This window comes from Arachis ipaensis, chromosome B1 (genome assembly GCF_059453495.1).
Source record: "Arachis ipaensis isolate K30076 ecotype BB chromosome B1, ASM5945349v1, whole genome shotgun sequence".
NCBI classification, from domain to species: Eukaryota; Viridiplantae; Streptophyta; class Magnoliopsida; order Fabales; family Fabaceae; genus Arachis; species Arachis ipaensis.
The window spans coordinates 34,681,520-34,689,584 of record NC_142436.1 but is presented as its reverse complement, the minus strand read 5'-3'; the positions used below and the strand labels follow the sequence as shown (position 1 = coordinate 34,689,584).

The following is an 8,065-nucleotide window of genomic DNA, read 5'->3' as shown; positions in this document are numbered from 1 at the left end:
ACAAGATATGGGATCCCAGCATACATGAGGATCAACTTTGGGAGCCCATAGTCTATGAAGAACTCCATCAAAGCTTGGGAGAATTGAACTTGAAGAATGGAGCTCATTGGAAATGCAAGCATTGGTGGATGTTCAAGGATGGCTTCAAGTATAAGCCACCTTGATGGAGCTCCCCATAAGTCCAACTTAAGGACAATAAACAAAAGTGTTAGGTGGGAGACACCCCACCATGGTAAATTCTTTTCATTTTTTTCTCTTTTGTACATACTAATAGAATTAGCTTAATTTCATGTTTTGTTAAGTTTGTTGAGTCTAATTGGTAGTTTAGTATGTTAAAAAAGGTTTTATGGTATTTTGGTAGCTGTTTGGAGGTTTGGAATGCTTGGATTGGTGCAAAAACATAGAAAAAAAATTTGAAAAACAGAGCACCATCCGCGCGTATGCGCACTGCGTGCGTACGCGTACATCAAGCATTTTCGCCTATCCACGCGGACGCGCCATGTACACATACGCGTGGATTGAGAAATTCTACCCCCAAGCCAAAAACCCGAGAGTTGTGCGAACGTTGCGCGCGCATTGTGCCTTTCGCACAAACCAACTCGCGCGTACGCGTACATAACGCATACGCGCCACTCTCGAAATAAGCCATCGACGCGGTCGCGCCATGTGCGTGTACGCGTCGCGTCCATTGCACCACCATCCACGCACACGCGCCATGCGCGCGTCAGTGCGGATGTCCTTTCCTCAACACATCTCTTTTCTTCTCCTCTTTCCATTTCTTTCCTTCTCCTTTCTTCCTCCCTTCTCCTACCCCTTATCAAACACTCCCAAACACCATTGATAACCATTTATTTTAGTTAAGTAATTAGTTAGTTAGTTAGTTGATTAGTTAATTTTAGTTAGTTTTCATTTCATTTTCTCTTTTTCATTGTAAGTGTTGGATTGTTATTCTTGTTTACCATTAATTAATGCTGAGTATTAAAAAGGGATGTTATCTTAACATCATTATGTTTATAATCTTTGTTGGATTCTATTGTTGAGGTTATATTTTGCCACTTGATCTTAAGCTCTTCATGCTTAATCTTGAGAATACCAAGTGATGAGAATTGCCTTCGAGCTTGTAATTCTTCTTGAATTGCATGATTTTGCCACCATGTGATTTGAACCCTATTCTTTGATTAGGCAATCTATTGACATTGGATGTTGTGCATTCATCCTAATGCATTGTGTTTCATAATCGTATGCATCCATATGCTTTTAGCTTGAATGCTTTCATGCTTTTAGCTTGAATGCTTTCATGCTTTTTTAATGCTTGTTTTACCTTACAAGTTTACCTAAAGCATCTCAAGCACACTAGAATAAGTGAAGTACATGCTTCTTTTGTGACATCGCTTTTTATGCTAGTGTGTGTTCTAAACGGCGCAATTTAGAATTCACACACTTATTTGTCATTAATGTCACACCAATTCACTCACTTAATTCTAGTGATTATTACCTCATTCCCAACAATGTATGCTTCCTTGCTTTTGTTTTCTCATCTTATGGTTTTATATTTTTGTTTTTCATGAATGATGCACCGCAAGCAAAAAATAGAAGTGGAAGAAAGAGCACGCAGCAACCAGTTGACCTACCAGCTGAAGGTAGCAACCCGGAGAGTCGCCGTACCCCCTTGCTCATCTTTGAGTGCACCAAGGACGGTACAAACTTTTAAGTGTGGGGAGGTCGTCCGACCGATCGGTGATTTTGGGTGACAAATTTATAATCCCAACACTTTTGCATTTCATTTTAGGTCTTTTAGGATTTTTGTTTCATTTTCTTAATTTTGCATATATATACACAATAAGCTTAGTCAAAATAATGAGATTTTTCAAGAATTCTATCTATAGGGCACCAATTGATTGGAGTGAAAACTTTTCATTAAAACTTGCTTGAATTACATATATTGTGGAACATGTTTTGAGCTAAGAACACAAGCATGTGAGATTTGAGCCTAATAGTGTGGTTACATCTTATAACCACTTATTCTTCCTTCTTGTGTGCATTATTCTCTTTCTATGCTTGTAATCTTTGATTTGTTTGATTCTTTATGTCCATTATTTTGTGTATTCATGCACTTATATGATTGAGGCCATCATTTTATTTAGCTCACTTACCCAAAAAGTCTTACCCTTTATCATCCATTGTTAGCAACTTTGAGCCTACGCTTAACCCACTTGTTCTTAATTTAGCACATTACAAGCCCTAAAGCAAAAAAAGAACAATAAAAAGTCCTTTATTTGGATCTTTGATTAGCTTAGGCTAGAGTGTGTGTATCATTCAAGTGTGGGAATCTTGGGACATTGGGAGAATAAAAGGGTAGTTTTGTATTTTTATTGAAACTATTGGAAATTGGGTACATGCTCATGTATTGATAAAAATGTATAAACCTTATGCATTGATGTTCTTGTATATAGTTTGAAAGAAAAGAAAAAAATGAGAAAAACAAAAGAAAGAGGAAAAGAAACAAAAATAAAGAAAAGAAAAAGAAGAAAGAAATAGAAAAAGAAAGAAAAAAAAAAGAGAAAGAAAGAAATAAAAAGGGGACAAACTTCCCCAAAGCAAAGCGAAGCTCAATAAAATCAATGCATATGAGTTGTGAAATGAGAAGAAAATGCATGAGTATGTTAAAAAGTGAAAAATGGGTAGTTAGGTTAGAACTTAATTGTATAGGATGTCATAGGTTAGGTGGGAAGTCTAAGCTTATCAAAGATTCAAATTTCAAGCTCACTTGACCAAATATGCATCCTTACCTTGACCCTAGCCCCATTACAACCTATAAAAAGACCTCATGATACTTGTATGCATGCATGAAATAAATGTTGATTGTTAGAAGAAAAACAAATCTTGGAAAGCATGACTAGGGGAGAATTGAGTGAATCAACCCTAAACACTGGAGCGAATAGAGTGCAAACACATCCGGTGAGGGTTTGATGCTCAATTACATGTTTTCACCTGTGATTATCATTCTTCATGCAAGTTTATAAAAATACTTAATAGCTCAATTCGATTGTGGTTTGGCACGGTTGTTAATACCTTTGGCCCTTGTGCATATATGTATCCTTGGGAATTAATTTATTTTGACCAAGCAATTATATTCATGTAGATAGTTGCATATAGGTAGGGTGCATTTAGTTAGATTTTATTGAATAAATGTTGATACCCTTAGCTCTCTGATGAGCGGATAATTTATACGCTTTTTGGCATTGTTTTTAGTATGTTTTTAGTAGAATCTAGTTACTTTTAGGGATGTTTTTAATAGATTTTATGTTAAATTCACATTTCTGGACTTTACTATGAGTTTGTGTGTTTTTCTGTGATTTTAGGTATTTTCTGGCTGAAATTGAGGGACCTGAGCAAAAATCAGATTCAGAGGTTGAAGAAAGACTGCTGATGCTGTTGGATTCTGACCTCCCTGCAATCAAAGTGGATTTTCTGGAGCTACAGAACTCAAAATGGCGCGCTTCCAATTGTGTTGGAAAGTAGACATCCAGGGCTTTCCAGCAATATATAATAGTTCATACTTTGGCCAAGACTAGACGACATAAACTGGTGTTTAACGCCAGCTTTCTACCCAAATCTGGCGTCCAGCGCCAGAAATGGATCAAAAACCAGAGTTGAACGCCAGAAATGGATCCAAACCTGGCGTTCAACTCCACAAATGGCCTCTGCACATGGAAAGATAAAGCTCAGCCCAAGTACACACCAAGTGGGCCCCGGAAGTGGATTTATGCATCAATTACTTATTTCTGTAAACCCTAGTGACTAGTTTATTATAAATAGGACCTTTCACTATTGTATTACACCATCTTTGGACGCCTGGTTCTTAGATCAGAGGGGCTGGCCATTCGGCCATGCCTGGATCTTTCACTTATGTAATTTTAACGGTAGAGTTTCTACACTCCATAGATTAAGGTGTGGAGCTCTGCTGTTCCTCAAAGATTAATGCAAAGTACTACTGTTTTCTATTCAATTCTTCTTATTTCGCTTCTAAGATATTCATTCACACTTCAACCTGAATGTGATGAACGTGACAATCATCATCATTCCCTATGAACGCGTGCCTGACAACCACTTCCGTTCTACATTCGAATTGAATGAGTATCTCTTAGATCTCTTAATCGGAATCTCCGTGGTGTAAGCTAGAATGATGGTGGCATTCAAGAGAATCCGGAAAGTCTAAACCTTGTCTGTGGTATTCCGAGTAGGATTCAATGATTGAATGACTGTGACAAGCTTCAAACTCGCGAGTGCTGGGCGTTAGTGACAAACGCAAAAGGAGGGTGAATCCTATTCCAGCATGATCGAGAACCGACAGATGATTAGCCGTGCTGTGACAGAGCATGTGAGCATATTTTTCACTGAGAGGAGGGGATGTAGCCACTGACAACGGTGATGCCCTTGCATAAAGCCAGCCATGGAAAGGAGTAAGACTGATTGGATGAAGATAGCAGGAAAGCAGAGGTTCAGAGGAACGAAAGCATCTCTATTCGCTCATCTGAAATTCTCACCAATGATTTACATAAGTATTTCTATCCCTATTCTATCAATTATTATTCGAAAACACCATTATCAATTTATATCTGCCTAACTGAGATTTGCAAGGTGACCATAGCTTGCTTCATACCAACAATCTCCGTGGGATTCGACCCTTACTCACGTAAGGTATTACTTGGACGACCCAGTACACTTGCTGGTCAGTTACATGGAGTTGTGAACCGTGGTTTTGGCATCATGTTTTTGGCGCCATTTCCAGGGAAAGAAAGAGCAATGAACTCTACATAATTAAAGTGTAATCACGATTCCGCGTACCAAGTTTTTGGCGCCGTTGCCGGGGATTGTTCGAGTTTGGACAACTGACGGTTCATCTTGTTGCTCAGATTAGGTAATTTTCTTTTCGTTCTTTTCAAAAATTTTTCTAAAATATTTTCAAAATTTTTTCATCTGTTTTCGAAAAAAAAAATATAATAAAAATGTTTTCAAAAATTTATTCAAAATTTTTAAGAATGAATTCTAGTGTTTCATGAAGCATGTGAAGCCTGGCTGGCTGTAAAGCCATGTCTAAATTCTTTTGGACTGAGGCTTCCAAACCATCAGAGACAAGTTACATACTTGATAAATGATGAGCAGCAATTTGTTATCAAGAGCAATATACTCTGGTGTTACATGCTGAAGCTTGGCTGGCTATTGGCCATGTCTAGTGTTTTGGACTGGAGCTTTCTTTGAAAGCTTGGCTGGCTAGTGAGCCATGTCTAATTCCTAGACTGAAGCTTTAGACTAACATGGTAAGATTCCTGGAATTCATATTAAAAATTTTGGAATTCTTATTTTCCTTTTTCAATTAATTTTCGAAAAATCCAAAAAAATTTAGAAAATCATAAAAAAAAATCAAAAATATTTTTCTGTTTCTTGTTTGAGTCTTGAGTCATATCATAAGTTTGGTGTCACTTGCATATGCATCTTGCATTTTTTCGAAAATATCATGCATTCATAGTGTTCTTCATGATCTTCAAGTTGTTCTTGGTAAGTCTTCTTGTTTGATCTTGATGATTTTTTGTTTTGTGTTGTATGGTGTTTTTCATATGCATTCTTGAATTCTTAGTGTCTAAGCATTAAAGAATTCTAAGTTTGGTGTCTTGCATGTTTTCTTTGCATTAAAAATTTTTCAAAATTGTGTCTATGATGTTCATCTTGACATTCAAAGTGTTCTTGGTGTTCATCTTGACATTCATAGCATTCTTGCATGCATCACATGTTTTGATCTAAAAATTTCATGCATTGCATCTTTTTAGTGTTTTTCTCCCTCATCGTAAAAATTCAAAAATCAAAAAAAATATCTTTCCATTTTTCTCTCATCAAATTCAAAAATTTGAGTTGACCTTTTCAAAAATTTTTAAAATCAAGTTGTTTCTTATGAGTCAAATCAAATTTTCAATTTGAAAATCTTATCTTTTTCAAAATCTTTTTCAAAAATCAAATCTTTTTCAAAATTCTTAGTTATTTTCGAAAATTCCAAAAATATTTTTCAAAAATCTTTTTCTTATTTTTATACCAAATTTTCGAAAATAACATAATCAATTAATATTTTGATTCAAAAATTTGAAGTTTGTTACTTGCTTGTTAAGAAAGATTCAAACTTTAAGTTCTAGAATCATATCTTGTGATTTCTTATGAATCAAGTCATTAATTGTGATTTTAAAAATCAAATCTTTTTCAAAAACTAATTCCTATCATATCTTTTCAAAAATATCTTCTTATCTTATCTTTTTCAAAAATATATTTTCAAAATATCTTTTCTAACTTCCTAACTTCTTATCTTTTCAAAATTGATTTTCAAAATTTGTTTCAACTAACTAACTAACTTTTTGTTTGTTTCTTAACTTTTTCAAAACCACCTAACTTATTCTCTCTTTCTAATTTTAGAAAATATCTCCCCCTTTTTCAAAAATTTCTTTTTAATTAACTAATTATTTTTATTTTTATTTTTTATTTCAAAAATTTTCGAAAAAAAATACTAAACATTTTTCAAAAACTATTTTCAAAAATCACTAACTCTTTTTCAAAATAATTTTCGAAAATTTTCCCTCCCCCATCTTACTCTATTTATTCATTCATATCCTAACATCTCATCTCACATCTCTAGCCTCCTCACAGTTGTGTTTCTTCCATTATATTACATTCTTTGTCTCCCCCTCTTCTTCTACTCACACAGAGATCCCTATACTGTGGTATAAAGGATCTCTATTATTATTATTATTTTTCTGTGCCTTCTTCTTTGTCATATGAGCAGGAGCAAGGATAAGAACATTCTTGTGGAAGCAGATCCAAAACCTGAAAGGACTCTGAAGAGAAAATTAAGAGAAGCTAAATTACAACAATCCAGAGATAACCTTTCAGAAATTTTCGAACAGGAAGAGGAGATGGCAGCCGAAAATAATAATAATGTAAGGAAGATGCTTGGTGACTTTAATGCACCTAATTCCAATTTACATGGAAGAAGCATCTCCATTCCTGCCATTGGAGCAAACAACTTTGAGCTGAAACCTCAATTAGTTTCTCTGATGCAGCAGAACTGCAAGTTTTATGGACTTCCATCTGAAGATCCTTTTCAGTTCTTAACTGAATTCTTGCAGATATGTGATACTGTTAAGACTAATGGAGTAGATCCTGAAGTCTACAGGCTCATGCTTTTCCCTTTTGCTGTAAGAGACAGAGCTAGATTATGGTTGGATTCTCAACCCAAAGACAGCCTGAACTCTTGGGATAAGCTGGTCACGGCTTTCTTAGCCAAGTACTTTCCTCCTCAAAAGCTGAGCAAGCTTAGAGCTGATGTTCAAACCTTCAGATAGAAAGAAGGTGAATCCCTCTATGAAGCTTGGGAAAGATACAAACAGTTGACCAAAAAGTGTCCTTCTGACATGCTTTCAGAATGGACCATCCTGGATATATTCTATGATGGTTTATCTGAGCTATCAAAGATGTCACTGGACACTTCTGCAGGTGGATCCATTCACTTAAAGAAAACGCCTGCAGAAGCTCAAGAACTCATTGACATGGTTGCTAATAACCAGTTCATGTACACTTCTGAAAGGAATCCTGTGAGTAATGGGACGCCTATGAAGAAGGGAGTTCTTGAAGTTGATACTCTGAATGCCATATTGGCTCAGAATAAAAAATTGACTCAGCAAGTCAATATGATCTCTCAGAGTCTGCATGGAATGCAAGCTGCATCCAACAGTACTCAAGAGGCATCTTCTGAAGAAGAAGCTTATGATCCTGAGAACCCTGCAATAGCAGAGGTAAATTACTTAGGTGAACCTTATGGAAACACCTATAACTCATCATGGAGAAATCATCCAAATTTCTCATGGAAGGATCAAAAGCCTCAACAAGGCTTTAACAATGGTGGAAGAAACAGGTTTAACAATAATAAACCTTTTCCATCATCCACTCAGCAACAGACAGAGAACTCTGAAAAAAATGCTTCTAATTTAGCAAATCTAGTCTCTGATCTATCTAAGGCCACTGT

The 8,065-nt window shown here is 35.8% G+C and overlaps 1 non-coding gene across 1 annotated transcript; it reads right to left on the bottom strand.

The window, feature by feature from the left end:
- Nucleotides 1–7,352: 7,352 nt before the first annotated feature.
- Nucleotides 7,353–7,460, bottom strand: LOC148576191 (small nucleolar RNA R71). The gene has a single exon (XR_015904067.1). It is a non-coding gene; the product is annotated as a small nucleolar RNA R71 (small nucleolar RNA).
- Between the last annotated feature and the right edge of the window lie 605 nt (nucleotides 7,461–8,065).